Here is a 26,715-nt window from a genome sequence, read left to right on the forward strand (position 1 = left end):
TACACACACATAGAAGGAAACGAGTGGGGAACTCAATAGAATAATAATAATGGCAACGGTACACATTGCCAGTTTTTGCGGTTAGGAAAAGTGGAACGGGGTTTCCTTCTGGAAAATGTACAAAACACCAAAGACAAACACAAACCGAATAAAGTATCACTTTTAATTACTTGTACTGTACAAAAAAAAAAAACAGTGAGAGAATTGAATCTGTCTTGAAAAAAAGCTCATTTTGAGCGAAGTTGAAACTTTCGTATAGTAAATCTTCTAGACATATACCACTTTGAAAACATACTCCCAAATTGCTCATCAAACGAACCGCAACCGCAACAATGGGAAGAACATTTCCTTCTGCTACCTACAAAGTTGGGTTTGTCGTTGGGAGCTTTCATGCAAGGCGTCTTTTGAAGCTGCGGAAATGTCTGAATGTATCAAGGTGAAAGGAAGGTCTTGTAAAATGTAACCCACATTTTGCGAAAGTTTATTTTTACTAGAAATGATACATTTGATTCAATGAAGGAATTTTGTACAAAGTTTGGGTGAATTTCTGTTATAACAGATTAATCGGTAGATTGGTTCGTAATATTTCAACTTGAAATTCTGTGCTTATTGACAGTTTTACATCGTATATGGGGGTTTTCTAGTAAAATTAAGAAACATTCGACAACACTATTTTTATCTGATGTTCACATTAAAACACGACACTCTTCAAGTGCAATTGCCAATTGCCAAATTAACCATCCACATTTTTTTGGGTCGTTTAGAAGAATGACTGAAATTTCATAAGCGCTCTTTTTTCTTCAACTCATATTCATGCATTACCGATTACCAAATGAAAATATTTTTAAAAACAACTTGATGAAGCACGAGGCTATTTGTGAAATTAAAACTTTGTCAATCAACAAAGATAATAACCCTGCATGGAACCTTCTAGATAACTCTTTTTCAAAACCTTGTATCATTTAATATGTAGAATTGAAAAAATAAGAAAAAAATTATCTTTTTTTGTAATAAATATTTATACTTTGTCTTTCATTTTTGCTCTAAAGCACAGATGGCCTACATATTCAACAGGCGGGCCTAATTACTGGAATGAGATTGGTTGGTGGACAAAAAAAAAAAAACAAATTGTTCTGGAGCATTCAAAGAAAACAAATGATAACAGATGTTTTAAAACGTTATAAAAATGTAACGATTTTTCGTTTGACATGAGTGCGCTTCGCTGAGAACCATAACTCAAATGTGATACATTTTATAAAGAAACTTTATTCTATATTGTTGTGTACAACGATTTCGACAACTCAGAGTTACAAAACAAGTAGAATTTGGTCCAGTCGTTTCTGAGATAGAGAATGCCAAGTGTTGGTTTTCCCGGTCTTAGATTTCTTCGCGGTCCTTCATTTGGAAAATAGTAGAAATATAACGTCATACAAAATCCATATCCATCCCAGAAAGTCAAATCGTGTGACTACAATGAACATTACGTCAATTTTATGGTCTCCAAATATGAAAAATTATCGCACATTTTCCAAAGCTTTCCAGTCCTCCCTTTTCCTTATAAAAATTTGAAAGACAAATGAAATTAACCGCAGAGTGGAATTGTTGAAAAAAAAATGTAACTTTTACAAACTTTTGACATTGAAAATAATATTTTTTTTACGAACTTTAGTTATATTATAAGTAATACTGATTTTTTAAAGTATTGATCTCAACCTCAACTCAATCCAACTTATTCAAATTTTCTAGTACCGCGATTTGACAAGTGTATTGGGAAAGCCTTCTATAATCAGGATGGATATGAATTGTATTATAATCATTGCGCCATTTTTATGTGAAAAGTTTGCTAGAAAAAGTTGTTTATCTGAGAGATTTATTAGTAAAAGCTATTCTAGTTGAAATCTGTCTAGTTTTTAATTGTTGATGTACATAAATACGAGGCAAATTAAAAATTAAAAATATCTGGATTTGGTTTAATTTCCATAGAAATACCATTTTCTGTTAGAGATTATCAATAACTGCACACCCCATGTACGCTTAAACAAGATTATTGATCTATACAATAATTTGAAAAGAGAATGTTCATCAGCTTATACAATTAAAGCAAAGGTAAAAGGGTTTTGCCCCTGGATTACGTTAGACCTTTGGCTTTGGATGAAAATGAAAGATAAAATACTAAGTAAATTTAAAAGAAATCCAAAAAGCCATTACCTCCGTGACCTCCTGAAGCACACCTCCAAAAGCCTACAAATCTTGAAAGAAAAAACTAAAAAAGAGTACTACAGAAACCTGTTTAGTAATGCGAACTCGAAAAATATGTGGAAATGTCTTAATTCCCTATCAGGAACTTCAAAAACTGAGAGCCAAGAAATTAAGTTAAATAAGGAAGGAAGACTTATAGAGGATCAGCAATCAGTCGCCAACGAACTCAACGATTTTTTCAGTAAAATTGGGCCCCAGCTTGCCACTACGATCACTAGTCAAGGCGACGTCAATAGATTTGGAACACTTACGTCACAACGGAACTCGATATTCCTTAGACCTGCAAGTGCACAAGAAGTCACTGTACTTATAAAAGATCTCGACTCAAATAAAGTGTAGGCTCTGATGGAATCCCCGCTCATTTCATTAAGCGACACTATAGTTATTTTTCGGATTTAATCAAAGATGTTTTCAACGAAAGTCTATCAAATGGAAAATTCCCAGATTGCTTCAAAATTGCGAAAGTTGTCCCTGTCCATAAACAAGGACCAAAGACAGACCCCAACAACTATCGTCCAATCTCAATTCTGCCAGTCTTGAGTAAACTCATTGAAAAAATGTTAGTCTCACGAACTAACGACTTTCTTCAACAAAATAATGTACTCTATAAGCATCAATATGGATTCCGATCAGGCTCAAGCACCACTACTGCAACCTCCGAGTTGGTTTCTGAAATTTATCATGCACTAGAAAACGAAAAGAAAACTGGCCTTCTCTTTCTGGACCTGAAAAAGGCATTCGACACAATCGACCGCACGATCCTTCTGAAAAAATTAAACTCTTATGGGATTCGTGGAAAAGCACATAACCTCATGAAAAGTTACCTGTCGAACAGAAATCAGTACGTGATATTAAACGGATTTAAGAGTTGTCTTTGCCCTCTCAAAGTCGGAGTGCCTCAAGGGAGTAACTTAGGCCCCCTGCTGTTTCTGATCTACGTGAATGATTTGCCTAACTTGCAGCTCCACGGAAAACCCAGCTTATTTGCTGATGATACCTGCTTACTGTACGTAGAAGAAAATCTTAACGATATGATCGAGCACAAATCCGAAGACATAAGACTTCTCCAAGAATTCTTCAGCGAAAACAAGTTGTCCCTCAATTTATCCAAAACGAAACACATGATCGTAAATCCGTTTCAATCTACTGACACTGAAACACATGAGCTTATTGTTGATTCGGTAAAGGATCCCCTCACTGGGAACGCATGAAATCTCTGAATCCTCATCGCCTGAATTTAGTTATTCAATAAAACTAATGCCCATGCAAATCTTTTTATCTTCTCGCCACCAGCCTGCACCGCCGCCACCAATAATATGTAGTCACTAAAACCCAAACCGAAAACATTTAAAAACGTGTTATGAAAATTACACAAAATGTGTCAAATACCGTACAATAAGAACAATTCAAAAATTCTAATTGTTGTTGTTTTTTTTAATTATTTAGTGACGGCAACATTTTTTTTGTAAAACTTTATTAGGCCCTCAGAGCCAAAGGTGTATAAGTGCAAAAATTATCGATTTTGAGTTAGTAATTTCAAACGATTTTCCATGTTTCAAATAAAAGTTTTTGTTTTTTTGGGTTTTCTACATTATATTCGTATACTTTTACGTTCGAAGGAAAATTGCAAATGTTCGAAAAATGTGTGCAAGATGGCCAAGCACTATAATTTAAAAGCATGTTTTCTCAAAATTAGTTTTTGTACATTCGCAGGCCTCAAAAAATTGGTCACGGGTCATGGTTTGGTCACCCCTGTTTTAAAGTGTCTTCAGAACATTCGCGCCTTCAAACATGTTTCATAACTTGAAAGCAAACAAAATTATAGAAAATCTACTATGAAAAAATAGTAAATTCCAACTTTTTTCTATTACGAGAAGCACGGCTTTATTTTGTTCTACAATGTTTTAGGATACGCAAAAATATGAAACTTTGTTGAAAACGTCAAATTTTGATCTCTGTTCAGAGTAGGAATATAAAGGTTTTATTTTGAAATTTATTTGAATGTTTCTTCAAAGTTGTTTTTCAAACTTTACTATTTAAGATGAGGACTTACTTGAATAAGATGTTTTGAACATTTGTTGAGACATTCAAATCGCACGTGTTGTTCAAGATTTCAGCATTGTAGGACGTTTCGTAGCTAACTTATTGCAACTTTAAGTTTTATTTTTCATCAACTTTACGAGCGTTTATAGTAAAAATGTGCCGGTGGATTTTCGGATTTTCAAATCTAATAAAACACATTGAAGCTTGAACCAAGTGCAACAAATTGGTGTGGGCGCATCGGTCGATGCATACTTTTTCTAGTAATGATATCGATCGTCTAATTTGTATTGTAGTTGACTTCACCCTGCTTCTTCAATATCTGTCACTTTTTTCTCAATACTTCCAGAACCAGGGTGCAATAAGGTGTTATGATGATTAACAAAACTTAATTATTTTTGTAACACCAGAACACGTTTCACTGGATTTTCAGCTTGCAAAATCTGACAAAAAAATTGCAGAATCATCATAGAATGCAATCAACAATAAAATAGGCTGCAAAGTATAAAAACGAGAGAACTCTTTTAAGCTTTTTCAAAACAGCGAAAACCAATAGCTGGAATCAGAAACCATCTGCCGCACTGTCGGGCACTGATTATACATGCCTACGAGCTCTGGAACTAACAATAAAAAAAAATCTATTTGAGGTACGGTTTAATTGACTGATAATAAGGCAACACCTCCAGTCTCTTGGAGACAAATTTTCTAAGCATTACAGGGATCTGAATTAAGTTTTTGCTTATTCATAATTTGATTCCATTTGATTCATAATTAAAATTCCCGATGATAAACTAAGGTTGCTAAATTTCTCAGTTTAATCCAGGTTTGCCCGAATATTTAATACAAAATTTGGAAAATTTCGGTCCAGCCCGGCAAGCTGGATATCTTTAAAAAAAGCCCGGATTTTGCCCAGATTTATTCACTAAATTTTCCAACCAAAAAAAAAAAACAAATTATGTTGTTCAATTTTTTTTATTTACACCTCTCAAACAAAATTGTTAAGCAAGTTTTTTAAAAATAAACATAAAAGGTTTTTGTAGCTTTAAATATGATTTAAAATCTACTGTTGAGTTTTGAGGACAGAAAAAATAAAGTTTTTTTTTTGTTGAGTTATTTCTGGATTCTGACCAATTTAGCCCGGATATTGCGCGGATTTCCGGTTGTCAAATGCCAAGATTTTGCCAGATTTTGAGAGAAGACGGATTTGTCCGGCCGGGACAGGTGATGAAAAAAATCTGGAATCCTTACCCTAATCCGTAGATGTTGATCATGTGCTTCATTCCAACGCTTGATCATGCCAACTGAGGACTTTCTGACAGAATTTATAAATTTTATCAATCACGCCTAGTTTTTATTATATATGTAAATATACGTTTTGTCAGCTCTCGATTCGAAAATGATTAATTTTTAAGGGAACAAATTAGTCGGATACTACTTTTTACAGACGTTGTGTTATTATTTAGCTTTGAACTTAGCTAACAGCAAAAGAAAGTGTCTCGTTTTTAAATGAGCTAAGCTTAGCTATAAGGTTCTCGCGAAGCGTCATGTCCAATCCTTTTAGAACTTCTTTCAATAAAATCTTTGATTCTAAATTCGTGTATTATTCTTGGAACATAAAACAAATTTCTTTTAATTGGTACAATTTGAGTTACAGTTCTGATTTTAATTCTGAGGTTTTTAATTGATAAAATTATTCTAACGTTGACTATTGAGTCGGTTGAGTTGCTTTTCAATCAATTTTCATCCTTAGTCTAGCCAAAATACCATTTCGAAAAAAAAAATTATAAAATGATTAGTTTTCTTTAAACAGGTCGACGATTCCAAATAGCAAATAGAAATGCCATAATAAGTCGTATCAGATCACACAGATCCTCGTTTTCAATAATCTCAGCTTTCAAAGCTAGAAGTTTCCTACATCTTGAGATTATTTCTGGGCTGACAAGGTTTTATTCTTTTCTGTATAGTTCTGATTTATGATTGGAGGTAAGAAAGAATGTAGTGATGTGATAAAAATTGTACACATTGAAAAATAAAAGTTATGAAAATCAATAAAACAAATATCTGGCAACACTTTAAGAGAAGCTTAAAAGTGTAAACCAAAACACAAGTCAATCATTGATTTAAGCTAGTGAATGACAGACGTGTTTAAGAGAATTTTTTAATTAAGATTCGGAAGTGCTTAGATTGTTTGGAAATCGTTCCGGCTTCGGTAAATAAGACGGAAAGACTGGAAGAGTTCAGATTGTTAGGCATACTACTATGATTGTTTGTTCCTCCGGTGAATAAGATGAAGAGATAGGTTTTAAAACGGCTTCCGGGAGGAATAAATTGGATGTGCTTAGGAAAGGCATCTTTATAAAGCTGCTGCTGATTGTTTGTTTGAATCGGATAAAGATGATTTGTGCAAATTAAAAAATAAAAGTTATGCAAATCAATAAAATTAATATGTGGCAGCACTGGAAGAGAAGCATCAAAGTGTAAACATAAACACAAGTCTGTTTTTTTATCTTATTTATCTTGAAAGTAACAGGCGTGATTAGGGGAATTTTGAATTGAGGTTTGGAAGTGTCGTCAATTCACGACACAACTGATGTTGTTGAAGACTCGGAGTTTGCATTTATTATTATTTTATTGAAAAAGTTGTATAAATTGGTAACAAGCGTAAGAATGGCGAAGGACTGTTAAAAATAAAGCAGCACGATAATTGCTATTACGAAAATTAATGTTAGAGCTTAAAATTTCAACTCCATTTGACAAGGATAGTTTCATCTTTACTTTTAAAATATGATTCAACCAGGACCAATTTTATTTGACACTGTGTAGTCGTTCATTTAGAGATACTTGGGAGTGAACTGTGCTGTGCTCACTCTTCTATTTTGTTTTTTTTTCTAAATGGCTCGATTCCGTGTTTACTGTTCTACAGGCTAGGCAGCTTGGTGACAAACTAATTCAGAGAATAAAAGAAGAATCTTCTCTGACAAAATAGTTAGGTAAGTAATTCTTAGAAATATTCCTGATTCTACTTTTAGCAAAAAGCCAAAGCATAAGAAACTTGTTTTTCTTAAAAAAAAAAAATGAATCTGATTCCCCAAGTTCTCCAACGAAATAAGAAAGGGAAAAAATAGCCTTGCTTAGCGGGCATGACATTTTCACTTCATATTCATTCGAACACAATCCGGGCCGATAGCGATTGAATCGAAGATAATCAAAAGTCCTTTCCGGGAAAGATTCCTTTCGGGGACTGGGGAGTTTCGTTTCTCAGCCAGCATTTCCTTGCAGCACAAATAACCAACGACAAAAAAAGAAGAGTGGTAAAAAGACAGCACCAGATCCATCCATTTTCCGCTCCAACACCTTCCGAGAGTTGAGTTCTGTGTTGTAGTTATTGTTGATCCGGTGTTATTTTTTTCCTTCAGCCTCGGAAGGTCCTGATTTCATTGGGCTGAGCTGAGCTAGGCAAGGATCCGGACAAACCCTGCTGTGGAAGGCCTTCCGTGCCAAAGGATAATAACTGTTCAAATAAAACAACAAAACAGTATTTAAGATTGAGTTCCGGAGATATCGATCTGTGAAACCGTTTCGTCACTTGACCTTATCTCGGGGCAGCGTCCTTTCTCTTGGGAATTGTCCTCCTAATGTTTCGTCCGGTGACGGAGGGATCCAATTTGATTTCCCTGTCACGGGATAAAATTGTTAGCTTGAAAAAAGGGGACCCCAATCGATGAGGGTATTTCCTGTGAAGTCATGCTGTCACGGCTAGGAATCGTCAATGATGACGGTTATTGTTAGTGTCTGGTTATCTTGATTTATTAGTATGACAAAAGTTGTCTTTCTATCGAAATCAAAAACAATCTTAAAATTGACATAAAAAATGGTCCAAATTAATTTCGGATTCCCAGTGAGTTTAATTAAATTTTTTGACCTGCACACGCTCTCGTACGCAAAATACAAACAGGAAACAACATACCTATAATGTAAGCAATTTTCGTTCATCTTATAAGAATGTGCAAATGTATAAAACAGCTTTATTACGAACCATCAACAAGCTTTGTGAATTCCTTCAAAACATTCATAAACACCTACCAAGTAGAATTTTAAGAAGATATATCACAGGAGCAACATAATTATTCAAACAAATAAACGAGATGAAACGATTCTATTTAACTTACCAAAATAGCATATCGCTACACAAATGGAGGGAATATATCTATAATGAAAAGATTCCAACGATTTGATTTCCCCACAAAAAATCAAATATGAGGCCCTTGGAGCCAAAGGGGTATAAGTGCACGAAAGCTTATTTAGAGAAAACACGCTTTTAAATTGTGGTGTTTGTCAATTTTCCATATGTTTTTCGAGAATTTGTATTTTTCTTTTGAATGTAAAAGTATTGTAAAAAAATTCTAAAAATACGAAAAAATCATCAAATATAGTTTGAAATATGGAGAATTGTTTGGCATCATTAACTCAAAATCTACCATTTTGTAACTTATACCCCTTCGGCTCTGAGTGCCTCATATACAATTTGAAGTAATTTGAGCAAAATAGAAACAAAATCCCCAGCCAAGAATTGAACTCTAGTCCTCCGAGTTCGCTGTCAGACACCTGTCCACAATGCCAACTTGATAAGGGTCACGCTAAAGCCCAAAAGGTGAGATTTTGTTTTTTACGAACCAGTCAAGGGTAGAAAAAGATAGGTCAGAGAGAGTGTCAATTGAAGGACCGCCCATTTTTCGCAAATCGGGTTTCTTTTAGATAGCTGAAATCATTAATATCGAATGAGCATATTCGAAACTTTTTGGCGACATATTTATGGACTAACCGAGCTGCTGTCCAATTCAACTTGTTTTGGGCAAAGCGTGTCGTAAATGAATGATAGGAAATCATTCAATTCAAACGTGTTTATAATGTTGTTAAAAAATGTCTTAATCTCTTGATATTCGATTTGGATTATTAATTCTATTACGATTTCATTTACAGCGTCTTTTGGTTTAAAACATTTTTCTAAGAGTTTTTTTTATATAGGATGATGTTTTGTTGAAAGCCTGTGTACGATTGCTACTGCAAGTGAAGTGTTAGGATCACTTATGATCGTATAACCTTATGATTAATCAATTCTCATCATCGTTTATTTGACCTAAATTTCCTATAGTTATAAAATAAGGTTGCCAGATTGCCCGGTTGTATCCGGGTTTGTCCGGATATGTAATTGCTTTGTAATTTTTTTTTTCTTATTTATGCCTCCAAAACGAAATTTCTTGAGCAATTCTCACGAATGGTTTTTGGAAGCCTAAAATACGATTTAAAATCTGTTGATAAGTTTTGATGAAAACTTTTTTTTTTATTTCCATTGATTGACTTTCTTGAGTAATTTCTAGAATTTGAAAAAAATTGCCTGGATATTTCCCGGTTTTTTGGTCGTCAATTTTGAAATCAAACAGTGTCGAAGAAAATCATTCAACGCTTGTAAATATCGTTATAACGATAAAGTTTTTAATTTAAAGGTTTAAAATGTTCTGATAAAAGGATTTTTATTTTTTTTTTCTTTTATTTTCTGAAAATTTAATCTGATTTTCCAGAGATTTGAAGTTACCGGAAGTAATGGTTTTGCTATAATTGAATCTCGATATGGTTAAATTTACCCCTTTTTTGTCCTTCTATTGACAGTTTTTCGGTTGACATCCGGAAATTCATTTAACGAAAAATAACTCTCTCGAACAGTTGAAATAAGTAATGATGGAAGCAAAATTATTGATCGATAATATGAAGGCTTCGAGCCATGTTTCCTGCTTTTGAAAATTAGAGTAACTTTGTAATTTTTCCAAAAAATAAGTCAAGTGAAAACATTTATTGAAAATTTTCGATACGTTTCAGAAAATCTTCTTTTTTTTCCGGTATTTTAAGCCCAATGGGTTTATACATCCCAAAACCAAAATTTTCTATACTTGTCATGCAGTACTGCCGTGATATGTCAAAGTAACGTATAGTGACGTTAAACAAAAATCTCACAGAGCAGTGCACTAACTTGCAATTTTTACAGAATGTCATTTCTCACAGTTGATATTTTTCATGAAACTTTCACACAAGCTAGATAAATGCATAAACTCTTTGCTCAATTAGTTCTGAACACTTTGCGGGCACTAGGAAGATAAAATCAGCTGTTATTTTAAAAATTGGGAAAATTGAGATTGCCTCACAAAATTAGCTGTAACTTTGTCAAATTTAACGTTTTCATTTCAAAATATTGTGAGACAATGTAAAAAAGGTTAGAATGTACTTTTTTACATAGTCTCACAAAACTGTGAGATGAAAATGTAAAATTTGACAAAGTGAACGCGAAACCAATCTCACATTCAAACCGTTTCGATTTTTTATCAAGTTGATCGATTTTGATAAAATCTGGCCACATACCAGAATGTACTGTTTTCAAAATCTCATTAAATTTGGAGATGAAAATGTGAAATTTGATAAAGTTAAAGCTGTATCTCTCTTCCTTGCGCCCGCAAAATGTTCGACACTTATTGAATGAAGAGTTTGAAAGTTTATTAACCTTGTGTGAAAGTTTCATGAAAAATATAAACTGTGATAGAAATGGCATTCTGTCAAAGTTGGAGGTTGTGCGCTGCTCTGAGCGATTTCATTCTTTTTTCAACGCCACTGTATATGCCATTCCCAGATCTCGCCAATAAGAGTGTTTTTCTTTTTTTCCCTATTTTCCACTTCTCGGGGATTTTGCTTGAAATGTTATACTGTATAATGATAACATTTCATGAGGAGTCCTGGAGAAGTGGAACGTGGGAAAAGGGAGGGAAAAAAATGAAATATCCGTTTTCACTTTTCAGAACTATTCAAAGTGTTATATCTATCTCGACTAGATTAATAGTAAGTAGAACAGATTCCAAGGAAGATTTCATGCCAGAAGAATGACCAAATTTTAAAACTTTGAATATTTTGTTATACACCCCAGACAACTGGATTTACATTTCCCGATTCGATTGTTTTGCAGATTAAAAAAACTTTTTGGACGATTAAAACGAAAATTTCAGTAAAGTAAATGCCGAAACGTTGGATGCAGAAATAAAAATCGTTTTAAGATTTTTTCTTGGCTGAAATCGCTAAAATTCTCTTTTTTTTTATGAATAATTAAGCATTTTATTGAAATTCGGGTATCAATTTCAGTCGTTTAATAAAATTGTTTCATTGAAATTGCTCCATTTAGTCTCATTTCACCAGTCAAATCTGTTTAATTGGAATCACTAAAATCCATACACATGTCGCCATATTACACATTTCATCAATTTCTTACTTTTCTCATTCAAAAATTTCTATGAACATTACGTTGGTATCTAAAGTTACGTTTTCGAAATGTTGACGTCTATACGATCAGATAGATTGCTTGTCGGTTTGAAATAGGGGAACGAAAAGAAATTGTTATCTGACACAATTGGGTCTATTTCTTGAAGAAATTATGTTTGTCCGTACAAGAAAATCGATAGAATCGAAGGAATGATTACCTGTGCAATTCATGGCAAAAAAAAACCTTATAACGACGTTCAGTATTATTTTTTACAGAGTTAAATTAATATTCTCTAAATATTTCAAATAGTGTTCAAAAGAGAACGAGTCTACTCAATAATTTTCAAATTTTTACTCTGATATTTATTTAAATGTATCAGGTAATAAAAAAAAAAAAACAAACGCCTCCGGTTAATCATGTTGACATTTTTCTCATTTTATAGCTTGGATTGGATCAAATCCAAACAGTTGTGATCTCATTTGTATAGTTTTCTTCGATTAAACCATGATGTACAACCACAGACTAAGTACAGACAGGACACTCTTTTTCAGTTTTTAGATTCATTTATGGGCAATGTAAATCGCGTCATCGAAGCAGGTGAGTGTCGATTTTGTTTTTGACAAATTCAACCAGCATTGAAACTTAAGTTGCCAGGGGTCATAGATACAAGAGGTTTGAAACCCTCACATAACATCCACAGCCATAAGCAGTAAGACAACTTAGGGTACTCGTTGCACCTGGCTTTACGTAACGGTTCAAAAACTTCGGTTAAGTTCCGAGAGCTCATTGTCCAACTACATCTTCGAGTCCTCCGCCAAAACACCTATATGTAATGAATAACAGTTTAATTCAAAGTGTTTGTTCTTGGTGAAATGATAAAATCTGTATTTGATATAAATAAATCTGTATAACAATCACGATTCCAATAACATTCTGCGCCAACCTACTGCGCCGATGCTCTATTGCGATTGTACTCCACGGTTTCGTCATAAGTTCACTGCAGTTTGGTACAAAACATTTTTTTTTATCTCGTTTTCTGTTTGTTTACATATAGCTTTGACTTATCAAAAATTTTCAGGGTTACTTATAAATTATTTTTTTCACTTGTGAGGGGCAATGTCAAACACAGATGGCACTCCAATCCGTTTTCCGAAAAACTGTGAGATTTTTTGTTCTAGAAGTCATGTCTTGAAATATTAGTCTGTGATACAACTTTAAAAGGAAAATCTCAAAAAAAAAAAAATATCTATACAGGTAGTATAATACTACTCACTTGGTAATTAAAATAAAGCACCAGTACTAATCCTGGAACGAATGTTATGATTCGAAAGCCACAAGTAACCTCACCTCAACGTGCCAAACGCAAATCCACTTTTAAGTCAGTTTTAGCAACCTGAAATACCACTACCGGTGGCGTGATTAGTAATTCAGTGAGGCATCAGGCTCATAAATGCTGTGGTGACGAGCTAGCTCTGTACCCTTCCAGTTAGATTCGTGGAAAAAACCTTTTTTATGGTCAATTTCCTTTTCCCTCATACAACAAGCTAAACCCGAATCAGTGACACCCAAACTGTTTGTCTCCTGGCCCTGGCGCTGGTATGGAGGGAAACCTAAAAATTAACCAAAAAAGTATACGACAAACGATAAAAACAGTGTTGGGTACTATTTCGCAGCCAGAAGTTTTTTTCGAGTCAGTCTATGCAAAAAACATGATGCTTTCGGGAATCTTCGATGAGGGTCGAAAAAAGTTGGGTAAGTTGGGTTTCAAACCCGGCCCATAAATACACTGCTCAACCGACTCCTCCCGATGACAGAGGACCGAGAAGAGAGAGAAAGACAGATGCCACAAGAGGAGAAACTGTTAGAAGTCAGAAGGCCCGTAGAGGCGGATCGTCGCCGGTCGCCGGAAGTTCTTCAGCAGGAATTTTTATTAGACCATAAAAGCTACCTGAAACAATCCCTCTCGACCTCCACCTCCTTTTTTCCTCGAGGATGGATGAAGGACGTGGATGTGGTCGTAAAAAAAGTCCATTTCCTTCTGGTGTATCATGATGAGCCACTTGTTTGGTGCCTGGTTTTTGTTTTTCCCCCGGTCTTCGGTGTTGTGTGGTTAAAAGGCTCCCGACCAGTCTATAATCGACTTCCAAAATTAGCAACAGTAACAGCTCTGAAAAAAGGTTTACGGGAGCAAGTGTCCGGTCCGGACATCATACACTGTAACCATACAGAAGCTAATAGGTAGCCAGGGTATGGGATGAGCTTTGAACTTGCTATTTAAAAACAGATTTTTGAAAAGCCCTCATCCATATTTCCAGATTATGTAGGACTAGCGATGAGGTCAGCGCAACTTGGGGAATATACTTTTAACACAGAACACCCCGGCAAATGTATTATAATTTCAAAAAGAATTAAGTTAACATTTGTATGATACAAGGTGATGGATGGATGGAACGAGCCCATTTTCGATTAGGAGCCAACTGTTTCACCGATTTCAGTCATGAAGGGTTCTTAAAAATTAATCAATTAAAATTTGCTAACACCTGAACTACGGGGTGTTCCTGCTTCCTAGACAGGAATTAAGTGCTTCTGGAAATATTCTAAGAGCCAATACCAATGGTCTAAAGGGCGATCACGAAATTATTGCGACACCGAAAATGTCATACCATTTTTCTTATTTATAATGTTTAAAATCAAGCCTAAATTTCGGGGTAGTTTTATACATACATTTACTTCAAAAATCAAAAGAAAAATTAGTCGATGGAGTCTTGAGTGGAAAATTGAACGCATTTTTGCTCGATGTCCTCTATTAAAGTCTTTACAGTGTCATCTGGTACCAGTTTTTCAGTTTTTTTCCATTTTTTTAACATGTTCTTCTCGTCTTTGAATGTCTTCTTGCTCTTCCGAAGTTCCCGCTATATTATTGCCCAGTACTGCTCCTCCGTGCACAGTTCCGAACGGTTTGACAGGTTCATGTCCTTTGGAACAAAATGGACAGAATTGGCCTCATACCACTTCAGGACAATTTTAGAATAGTGGCATGATGCCAAATCTGGCCAAAATAGCGGAGCTTCGTCATGCTGCTGCAAGAACGGAAAAAGGCGCTTCTCGAGGCACACAGATTTGTAGATCTCGCCATTTACTGTGCCCTTCGTCACGAAAGGCTCACTCCTCAGTCCGCAAGAGCAGATGGCCTGCCAAACGAGATATTTGGAGGTGAACTTCGACATTTTCTTCTTCTTCAATTTGCCGGTTAAAAACTCCAACCCCGGTATTTGCTTAAAATCTGCTTTTATATACGTTTTGTCGTCCATCACACAGCAGCCATATTTTGTCAACATCTTCTCACAGAGCTTCCGTGCCCGAGTTTGAGCCGTCGATTGTTGCCGCTCATCGTAATTTGGGAAGTTTTCTACCTTGTATGTATGTAGTCCAGCTCTCTTCTTTGCACAACTTTTTTACCATTGCTACCGAGATACAATATTTCAGAATTATAAAATGATTACTGAACAAGTGTTTGAATTTGTTTTCATCAGTGAAATTGTTTTAAATTAAAATATAGTTTTTAAAATTTTGTCTTCATGTTGTGATGTTTATGTCGACGAAAACAGATTAACAATCCCTTCACGGGATAAACCGAAAAATTATTCAATTTTCAAACTTCTGATTGGCTCACTGAAAATAGATTTGGATTTGAATGCTTTTGTCATTTGTAGAGAGTGCTATTTTCTGAGTGATTAAAAATGGAAAAAAAATGAATTCCGCTCGCAAAATACCTATTAAAAAACCAGAAAAAATGTCGTACTATGATAAAACACATGCAATGTCAATTCTATTTATCTGTTTTTTTAATTAGCGTCATTAGTTCTCGAGTTATGTTAAAAAATATTAGCACTGGAAAGAGGGAATAACATAAGCAACGAACAACGAACAACAAATTTCGGATGGAAATCGGCAAAGACCCACGCGACGAAAAGGGACTAGCGATTGGAAACTTTGAACATGGAACTGCCGATCTCTAAATTTCACGTGCTCTCCAACGATTTAAAGAGCCGCAAATTCGACAACGTAGCGCTGCAGGAGGTATGCTGGAAGGGCTCCACGGTACGAACGTACCCAGATGGTCGTGCCATCTACCAGAGCTGCGGCAACACACACGAGCTTGGAACAGCTTTTATAGTGATGGGAAAGATGCAAAAGCGCGTGATCGGGTGGTGGCCGATCAACTCACGAATGTGCCGGCTGAGAATCAAGGGCCGGTTCTTCAACATTAGCATCATCAGCGTGCACAGCTCTCACCTCGGAAGTACCGGTGACGACAAAGACGAATTTTACGCGCAGCTGGAGCGTGAATACGATCGTTGCCCAAAACATGATATCAAGATCGTCATCGGGGATTTTAACGCTCAGGTCGGCCAAGAGGAGGAATTTAAACCGACAATTGGGAGGTAAAGTGGGCACCAGCTGAGATTTCGCCACCTCCAAACGAATGGCCGTACGTAGTACCTTTTTCCAGCACCGCCTCCCACACAAGTACACCTGGAGATCACCGTACCAAACGCAATCACAGATCAACCACGTTTTGATTGACAGCCGGCACTTCTCGGACATCATCGACGTCAGATCTTGTCGAGGCGCCAACATCGAGTCAGACCACTATCTGGTGATGGTGAAGATGCGCCCAAAACTCTCCGTAGTGAACAACACACGCAACCGGCGCCCGCCTCGGTTAAATATCGCGTGACTGAAGCAACCTGAGGTCGCGGCAGACTAGGAGCAATCGGTCGAAGCAGCGCTGCCGGCAGAGGGCGAGCTTGATGAAGCCCCTCTCGAGGACTGTTGGGATACCTTCAAGACAGCCATCAACAGTGTTGCGGAGAACGTCATCGCTTATGAGGAGCGAACTCGACGGAACGACTGGTTCGACGAGGAGTGTAGGAGGGTGATGGACGAAGAGAATGCCGCGCGGGCGGCAGTAGTGCAAAGAGGCACCCGTCGAAATGTGGAAAATCACCGACAGCGGAAGAGGCAGCGAGTCCGAATTTTACAGGAGAAAAAGCGCCGCCTGGAGGAGGAGGAGCTCGAGGAGCTGGAGCAGCTGCATCGTTCTCAAGAAACACGAAAGTTCTATCAGAAACTCAACGCATCCCGTAAAGGCTTCGTGCCGCAAGCCGAAATGTGCCGGGATAAGGACGGAGGCATCCTGACGGACAATCGTGAGGTGATCAAAAGGTGGAAGCAGCACTACGATGAACACCTGAACGGCGCACATGCAGGAGATCAAGACGGTGGGGGAAGGTACATCGCCGGCGTAGCCAACGACGAAGAGGAGCCACTCCCAACGAAGAGTGAAGTTAAGGAAGCCATTCGCCAGCTGAATAGAAACAAGTCGGCTGGGAAGGATGGCATCGCAGCTGAACTCATCAAAATGAGCCCGGACAAGTTGGCCGATTGCCTACACCGGTTGATAGTCCGGATCTGGGACATAGAACAGCTACCGGAGGAGTGGAAGGAGGGGGAAATATGCCCCATCTACAAGAAGGACGACAAATAGGACTGTGAGAACTACCGAGCAATCACTGTCCTCAATGCCGCCTACAAAGTGCTGTCCCGAATCCTACTCCGCCGCCTAACGCCACAAGCAAACAGATTCGTGGGAAGTCATCAGGCCGGCTTCATGGAGGGACGGTCTACGACGGTCAAATGCTCCAAAAATGCCGCGAACACCAAGCCCCTACGCACCATCTATTCATCGACTTCAAAGCCGCATACGACAAGATCGACCGTAACGAGCTATGGAAAATCATGGACAAGAACGGCTTTTCCGGGAAGCTGACCAGACTGATCAAGGCGACGATGGATGGAACGCAGTGCTGTGTGCGGATTTCGGGTGAATTGTCGAGTTCATTCGTATCGCCCAGAGGGTTTCGACTAGGTGATGGTTTATCCTGCTTGATGTTCTACGTGGCGCTAGAAGGTGTTATTCGACGAGCAGTGGGCGAAATACGGGGCACGATTTTCAACAGATCCTGTCAACTTATCTGCTTCGCCGATGACATTGATATAGTCGGCAGATCATCTGCGGCGGTGGAGGAGATCTACCGCAAACTGAAACGAGAAGCAGGAAGGATTGGGTTGATGATTAATACGTCCAAGACGAAGTACATGTTGGCCTGCGGATCCGAGACCGACTGAACCCGCTTGTCCAGTAATAACAAGGTCTGTATCGACGGCGACGAGCTGGAGATAGTCGAAGACTTTGTCTATCTCGGCTCACTGGTGACCGCAGAAAATGACACCAGCCGTGAGATCCGGAGGTGAATTATCAGCGGAAGTCGTGCCTACTATGGACTCCACAAGCAACTGCGGTCGAGATGACTTAGCCCTCGCACGAAGTGTAACCTGTATACGACGCTCATTAGACCGGCTACGGGCACGAGACATGGATATTGCTCGAGGAGGACCTGCGTACACTCGGAGTATTCGAGCGACGAGTGTTAAGAACCATCTTTGGCGGCGTACAGGAGAATGGAGTGTGGAGGCGAAGGATGAACCACGAGCTCGCGCGACTCTACGGCGAACCCAGTATCCAGAAGGTGGTGAAAGCTGGCCGGATACGCTGGGCGGGACATGTTGCGAGAATGCCGGACGACTGTCCTGCAAAACAGGTGTTCGCTACGAATCCGGTAGGAACAAGACGAGCGGGGGCGCAACGAGCGAGGTAGTTAGACCAAGTGGAGCGTGATCTGGCGAACGTGGGGTGCCCGAGGAATTGGAGAACGGTTGCCATGGACCGAATGAATTTTAGGAATTATGTTCGTCAAGTTATGTCGTGAGACGGAATACTATGTAAATAAATAAATAATTGCTTTATCAGTTCTCGTGCTATGCAAACATTTGTTTTTTGGAGACCCACGTGCTCTCTTCAGTAAGAGAGATGGATCTCAAACCATAATAGGAACCATTCCAGGCCTCATAAGCACCCAGCTGTCATGTTTCAAGTAAATCGGTTCTGTAGTTTCCGAGTCTATAGGGAACAGACAGACAGTCAGACAGAAATCTATTTTTATATATGTATCTACTACCTGACCTGGTGTGCGTTGCTACTAGAGATGTACCGAATATTCGGTCGGCCGAATATTCGGCGCCGAATACCGCCGAAAAACCGTTAAGCCAAATATTCGGCTCACCGAATAGTTGAGCTAAGTATTCGGCCGAATAGGCCGATTAGGCCGAATATCTACTACAGACTTGTAAAATTTTTCAAATGATTTTGAATAATTTATAAAATATCCAAAAGTAATGTTGTAAAAGCTACAAAATCATTAAAAATTTATGGCTTCAGCAAATCATCTAAGGTGTATCCGCTAATTTTTCTCTGTAGATCGTACAGGAGAATGCTGACAAGTATCGCTTTATACTTTGATTATAGTTTATTCCAGATTTTTTTTGGATATATTTATGCTTTCCCATAAATCCAGTTAAGATTTCAGATAAGTAAAATTTGGCCAGGATGTCCAGATATTGTTTAAAGCTTCCCGAATTTTGCTCGAGTTTATCAGATTATTTGCTAAATCAAATAAAAAAACTCTAATTTCTCTTTAAAAAAATTCAAATTTTGTGTCCTTTAACGTTTTTTCAAGAAATTCAAAATAAACATTAATTTCGCCCTTTATTAACTTTTTTTCTCACAAATCGTCCTGAATGCCTGACCGTGTGGATACGTGTGGTTGAAAGTATGGTATGCTTAAGGTCATCTTTCTTTTCAACAACTATTTTAAAGACATCTTGCTCAAATTCGACCTTTATCTAATTCAATATCAAAGAAGCAATATCAAATAGCTTGGCACCTGTTTCGACAAGATTTATCCCAGATTTCACAGGAACGCAATCTTTTTGGTGATAATCGCCCTTGAAGCGACTAGTCATCTGATGTCTTTTCAGTTGTTGGTGACATTTAAAAAATCAGAAAGACTCCTACTTAAAAAATATCTTGTAATACCTACATCATCCGATAATATCATCTGGTTGAAAATAATCGACTGAAAACATGAGGGAAATAAATATGGTAGAAAAAGAAAGCATTAAAATAATCGCTTTAGTTTTTTCCGGTAACAACTCAACAGAATATTCGGCCGAATATTTGTTTGGCCGAATATTCGGCCGAATAGTTGAAAAGATCAATATTCGGTATTCGGCCGTTCGCCGAATACCACTATTCGGTACATCTCTAGTTGCTACACCTTGTAAAATTGATGTAAGTTTTAATAATATTTTAAATTTGATTGTTTATGATTTTATATTTAAATCTCATCTTTACTCGTATAAAATTTCTCGCCCTTGCCAAATCTGGTTCTATTTGCTTGATCAGTTTCCAGGTCATTAAACAAAAAGTATGGGTGTCGCCTTTTTTAATAATCGAGAAAACATTTCTCGCATATCAATCTTTTCTTAAAAATTTTCTCAACCGTTTCTCGAGTTATCAAAAAAAAGTATAGGTGCACCCTAGACTGTCCCAAATATGTATGGGAAATTCAAAATCTGCGAAATGTTATGCGCTGCAGGCTGAAATTGATCCTAGTTCTAGTACAAGGTTTCATGCCAAATTTGGGCCAGATCGGATCACGGTAAAGGGTCGCTCACGAGCCTGAATTTTGTATGGGATTTTGAGACATTTTGTTCGGGAGAACCATTAAAAACCAGTTTTATTCAATAACTTTGGTATCCGTCGGCCGATTTCTTTCGAATACGGGTTTTCTTTAAGCCTAAATTATGAAAAATATTTCATCCGAAGACTGCATTTGAATTAGAGTTAAGATAAGAAAGTTATAAGGCTTCAAAAATGGATTAACTTTTTTAAGGATGGTATTCATCACTGATAATGAGTCGAGGCGGTCGAACATATTGACGCCTCATAAACAGTGCTGAATACCACCGTTAAAAAAGTTAGCCCATTCTTGAAGCCTTATAACTTTTTACTTTAACTTTTATCAAAGTGCAGTCTACGGATGAAATATTTAGGATAATTTAGGCTTTAAGAAACCCTGTATTTGAAAGAAATCGGCCGTCGGGCAATCAAAGTTATTGATGAAAAACTGGTTTTTCATGGTTCTCCCGAACAAAATGTTTTAAAATCCCATACAAACTTTAGGCTCGTTGAGCGACCCCTTCCCGTGATCCGATCTGGCCCAAATTCGGCATGAGATCTTGTACTAGAACTAGGATCAATTTCAGCCTGCAGGGCATAACTTTTTCAAAAGTCGTGTCATTTGAGGCACTCTAGTGCACCCGTTTCCCTTTTCTAGCTGTCCACTGAAAAGATAGGAGGGGTCTAATATTTTTATTTTCACATACTGTTCAATACCGTTCTTGGCCCCATTTGCTTAAAATTTGATCTAATTATTCTTCTCCACACTTGAGGTTTCCCGAATAATTATAGAAACCTTTCACCATCCCAATTACCCTTCAATACAAAGTTGGTTTCTTCCGTACGACTAATTCTATAGAATTGTAACAAAAATGTTTGGAATTTTCGTCTCCTCTTCGTATCTCACTCAATGGAAGAAGGGAAGGGTCTCAAATAATTATAGAAACATTACTCGTATCATAATACAAATCCATACCAAACTCGTTTCAATTCGACTGATTAATTCTCGACATCTCAAAAAAAAAACACTGTGGTGGCCCCCTTCCCTCTTTCTTTTTGTAAGCTTGGATTAAGGAGGGGTCTTAAAAAGCCCTAGAGTCTTTTTCCGTATCCAAAAAACATCTCATGCTGCATTCAGTTCCATTTGCTTGATTATTTCTCTAGTTATGCAAAAAAATTATCAGAGCCCCCTCCCTCTTTCTGTTTCTCCAATGGAAAGTGAGAAGGGCTTCGAACCATCTTGAGAACATTTTTTTCTCCCAAATACCCTCGTATTCCAAATTTGATTCCCGTCGCTTGGTCATTTATATAACATTGCAAAAAAATGTATAGTCTCTATCCCCTCTTCCTATGCTCCCAATGCAAATCAGGACAGGCACAAACAATCATAGAAGCTTTACCCACATGCGATTGATTGAGCCCAAACTTCATATTTTTGAATCTGGTATCCTCTTTTTGCAATTATCCTCTACTAAAGGAAATGCCCTGAACACTTGGATTTGAATAATGAGTTTTGCAATTCCTGCTTTACTCTTATTGTAACTTTGATTGTCAATTTTGTACCTATTTGAATGTACCTTTGTGAATTTGAATTGTCTTAATGTTAGTTCCCAATAGTGATTTGGAAATAATTATTCTGCTTCCGATGAAGCTCATACGAAATGATTGATAATGAATAGAAAAGAGTTTTAATATCTTTCTTATAAATTTTTTAATCAAGAGATTTTTGGATGGTGATAGAGTTATTAAATAAATGGTGTTTTATATTTTGCATTTAACCGCCCTAATCATCATTTTCATTTTCGCTTAGTTGATTAATTTTTCCGCAATGTTTGCACTTGATGGATTTTGATATTCTTTTGTTGACATTGACTTCTAGTCTCTAGTCAGGATCGAAAAAAAAATTACTGTAAGTTATCAGCCTTGCAATTATTGTTCGGAGATATCAGCTTAATGGTTATTTGAAGCAATATGACGAACTCTTTAGAGTTTCTTTGTATGTTTATAATATTATATGTTCTCTGGGGCAGCATATGTAAACAAACAGTTGTTTTATAGCCCCCCCCCCCTTCCGTGAAAAATTGCCCCAAGCTCCCCGATGGTTTAAACCGGCCCTGATCCTACACAAAAACAGAGCGAGAAGATTGGTTGTAGCTTTTTTTTCTATGTTATGGATAGATGTCCAACTATTTATCTGAATTCTATTTGAAATGATTTATGAATGTCAATTCAATCCCAATCGAATCGAAAAAAGTAGCCAAAATAGAGCGTGAAATTTAGTAATTGTAAATGAAATGGTTTGAAACTTAATAAAACTGAAAGACCTCAGAGCATTTCTTATCTATAAACTAAGTTTTAAAAGGTGTGCTGATTCTGTTTTTTTTTTAAAAATGTGATGGATTTAAACTAAGTCGGGTCAAAGATTTTTTTAACCTTTTATTGACTAGCTGTTTTAAAGTGTCTGCATAGCCTTTCCTTTTGTTAAGAATGTTATCAACTGTTTCTAACAACCGTTTTAAGACCCCAAAAAAGCTCAAAGAACCAGCCAAATACGATAACCGTAATCAACTTTGCCTTTTTGGCTGGCTTTTGGGTGCCGAAGTGTGCAACTTGTGTAGCAAGTATTCCATATCTCGAACAAGGGTCGTTTCGTTCCTTCTGGGTTCTCTCTGTTTGGGGATGTATGAGACCGACCAAAATTTCTTTGTCCCATGGATCAATTTATGTTTGTCGGTTAACAACACACGTGAATGAGCGAGAGTGTTTGTGTTCTTTCCTAAACGGCTTATCACTTGCCGGCAGCAGGACTTTCTTTTGCCCCGAAGCAAGCTGAGATGTGATCTTGGGTGTAAGAAAATCTCAATTTGGGATGTCTTGTTCCCGTGTTGAACGGGGCAAAAATGGAGAAAATTGAGACCGGCTCATGTTTGTACGGGGATGGATGCTTGGAGCTAACATATGACAGAATATTAAACAGCTTAATGAACTGAATGCTGATTGAGCTAAATATCGAATTGAGTTTTCTTGCAGACGCTATTGAGAGAACTTTCTGTCGAATGAGGTCGAATCTAATGAATGTTCTTTACTTTTGCCGATGGAAAATGAAAAATTGGTTCTAATAATTATTTGTAACGAAAATATATGCTATCGTTGAGAATAAACTCATGATATTAGTATGTTCTTTATTTTTTAAAGTGTAGTTCAGTGAATCAATCAATGTGTACTTAGAATTGAAAGGATAAATCAGATGTATTCCATTTGCTTGTTAGCTCAAATCTTTAAAGTTTTCATCTGGGAATATAGTCGTTTTATCTGGCCTAATTATCTGGAGCAAATGGTCCATTAAAGAAAAAAGAAAAGAGGAAAGTTTTCATTGTATATATTTCTGTCGTTTGTAATATATTTTGTGAGTTGTACTCCATTTACCCGAAAACCACTGTCCAGAATGAAAAATACCCGAAATTTCAATCGCAAAAAGAACTAAATATTTCCCAGATTCTTTTCCCCGGACGAATTATTTTCTGGGAAATGGTCCATTCTGGAAATTTTTTTTCCTGAGAATTGGTCCATTCTGGGGTTTGATTTAGGGTTTTTATCATTCATTTTGTATGTTTGTTTCGATTACAGTAGTTTTAACATCTTTATTTTTATATCAACGATGCAGTTGGCGGACAGTCATTGAAAAACTTATCCGGTACAACTGAGATCGATGTTTACTCTTAGGCTTGAACTCACGGATATCGGGTCAAGAAGCAACTGACTTGCCAACTGAGCACAACCCATTCTGTCATTCAAGAGAAAAATCATTCTGAGCAAAAGTTTTCGGGATACGGGATACAATCGTTTTATGTATGATTAATAAACTATAGTACAAATATTAAATAAACTGTAGGGAAAGTATTCGATACAACGTAAAAGCTTCAATGAGCTTTGTGCTGCTCAAGCTAGCTTCAAATCAAGTAGCCAAAAGAACATTCCTTTGAAGTAAGTCATATAATCCAAGCCTGTATATCCTCATCTCGGATCGTCTCAGCTCAACATTTGTGGCTAGAGCTATACCGTTAAGAACCCGAAAAGTGCTTTACCCCGACCGAAAATATATAGACATTCTAACGAACCCAACCTGAGCAATCGAACGCATTCTAGGAAAGTTTATCAGATTAAAAAACGATGAACTTTCCCCGTTTGGTGAGTGCTTTTGGCACACACTTTCTCAGCTTTAACGGTACCGGATCCGGATTTCTTTTATCCTTTCCAGACCGATCCCAAAAGTTGCTCGGACGACTACCTTCTATTGCTTCAATTGCAATTTGCGATCCCGAATGGCATTTGCCGAGGGATATTCCCGGAATCAGCCATTCTAACCAGAGCGAAGAAATCGAGCAATCTCTTGGCTGATGAAGACCCGAAGCAAGATGAAAGAAGAAAATTCAATGAACATTCTGACATTGTCGGACCGGCTAAAAGCTGCCCGAAAATTGGCCTGAATCGGTGGATTTTCGGATCGATGCGTCCAGCAGACCAGCAGCCAGCTCAGCCGAAAAAATAGGCGCCACCTTTCCAAGCCTCCAGGCATCCTAGCGCCCAATTCCGGACCCACGACTAAACAGGACTGAACAAGGTTCCAAAAAGGTCAAAGGTTGAGATTGTCTTCCTAGGGTAAGAAAAAAGGATAACAAGGATCCACATGGCTGGCAGATGATGGTTGATTGTGGAAGTTGTACGGATGGAATATTAAATTCATTCTGCCGGTGCCTAAACTTCTGTCCACCTCTCCGTCCCGGAAGCTCGAATTGGGACCGCCGTCTGAGACCAGGGCCAGGGACAATGACTAATTAATTGTTACGAAATTGAACGATGTTCCTGGCAGGTTCCGGAGAGGCCACCCATCGTCGTCTCGGTCTGGGTGAACGGAAGCTAATTCAGAGAGCGGCAGTAGGTAAACCTAAGTTTATACAGTCATCAAAAAGGTTAACGAGATGATATTATTTTATCCCACTTCAAAAACTGGAGGAGCTCTAGGAGAGGGCGTTGTCAAATGGAGTGTTGTTTATGGAATGTTCAAGAAAAAATATATATTGAAACATTGTGAACAAATTTATTTAAAAGCGGACATCAAAATCTGAAAATGAATTATAAAACTTAGAATCGATATTTCGATGTTTTATGATATATAAATTCAGATTTTAAATTTAAAGTCAGAGCTTTCTGTCCATTTACAGTAAATGCCTAAATAAAATATTTTAATATTTCATAAACAATTTAGAAATTGTGTTTCTATTTCCAATAATTAAATTGGGGTATCTAAGTTCAAATTTAAAAAAGCGAGTAATGAGAAATTTTCTGAAAAAATAAGTCAAGAGAACAACTTTTAAAAAAATCCGCGAGTCGAGAGCATAGCTGCAAATATTTTGAGCAGTATATTGGGGTTGGAAGAACATCTTTGAGGCGCAAAAAGGCGAGTAAAGTGGAAAACTTACATGAAAATTAAAAACATAATGAAAAAAAAAACAGCTGAAAAAACATGTTCATGATCATTTCAAATGGATTGAGCTGACAAAATGGAATCAAAGAACAAATCGAGTCATTTGAATTGGTATGACAGCTTGAAATTGCAAAAAAAGCAAGTCGGGAGAAATGACTCAGTCATCCATTTGAAAAATAAGAACAGCATATTCACGCAGTGTCCTAGATAATAACAATACCAAATATACACAAAAATTAAGGAAATTGATTTTGTTGATCATGACTTCCACAAAAATTTGAAAAAATAATAAGCTATACTAATACGATTCAAAATAAATCAGAATCAAAGTTTCAAATAAATGTTAGTTCCGGTAAGTTATAAATAAATCATTTAAAAAGATTTCTGAAAATCCTTCCTCTGAACATGAATTCATTAATTAATACTTTCGAAACACCAGATAATGAATGCGAATTAAAATTCGAATAAAACCAGAATTTTAAATTTTCGACTTAAGAATCAGTACACAGAAATAGAATAAATAAAATATAACATCAGATTTGAAAAGAAATTTAATTCGAACTCTTAAATAAATTTCAGATCACGTCATAAATTAACCATTATTAATTTTTTTTAGCAAAATGATAAAATTGATAAATTATTTATCATTTGAAATTACATTTCGTTTCCTAGTTTTCATTTGAAGAGTTGCTTAAAAAATTCTTCTGTATCGTTTTGAATTTGAAATTATATTCGATCCTGATTTGAATAGTCAATTTTCGAAAAGGAAAAAAAAATTTTTGAACATTCGAGAATTTCTTCAAAACACATGTTAATTAAATTTACCTTGATAGAAAGAAAATGAAATTTTATAATTTCAAGAGTGCCAGGGATCACAGTCAGAGATAAAATTATCTATTATATTCAAATTTTTCCAGTTATCACAATAAAAGGCTATGAAAGATTTATTGGAGATTACAAAAATAACTTCAATATTTAAAAAAACAACAT

General features: G+C 36.8%; 1 protein-coding gene across 8 annotated transcripts in view; it reads right to left on the minus strand.

Annotated features, from left to right (window-relative positions):
• LOC129748030 (solute carrier family 12 member 4) overlaps positions 1–26,715 on the minus strand; it is a 780,735-nt gene that overhangs the window by 212,061 nt on the left and 541,959 nt on the right. The window lies entirely within an intron of this gene.

This window comes from Uranotaenia lowii, chromosome 2 (assembly GCF_029784155.1).
Source record: "Uranotaenia lowii strain MFRU-FL chromosome 2, ASM2978415v1, whole genome shotgun sequence".
Lineage (NCBI taxonomy): Eukaryota > Metazoa > Arthropoda > Insecta > Diptera > Culicidae > Uranotaenia > Uranotaenia lowii.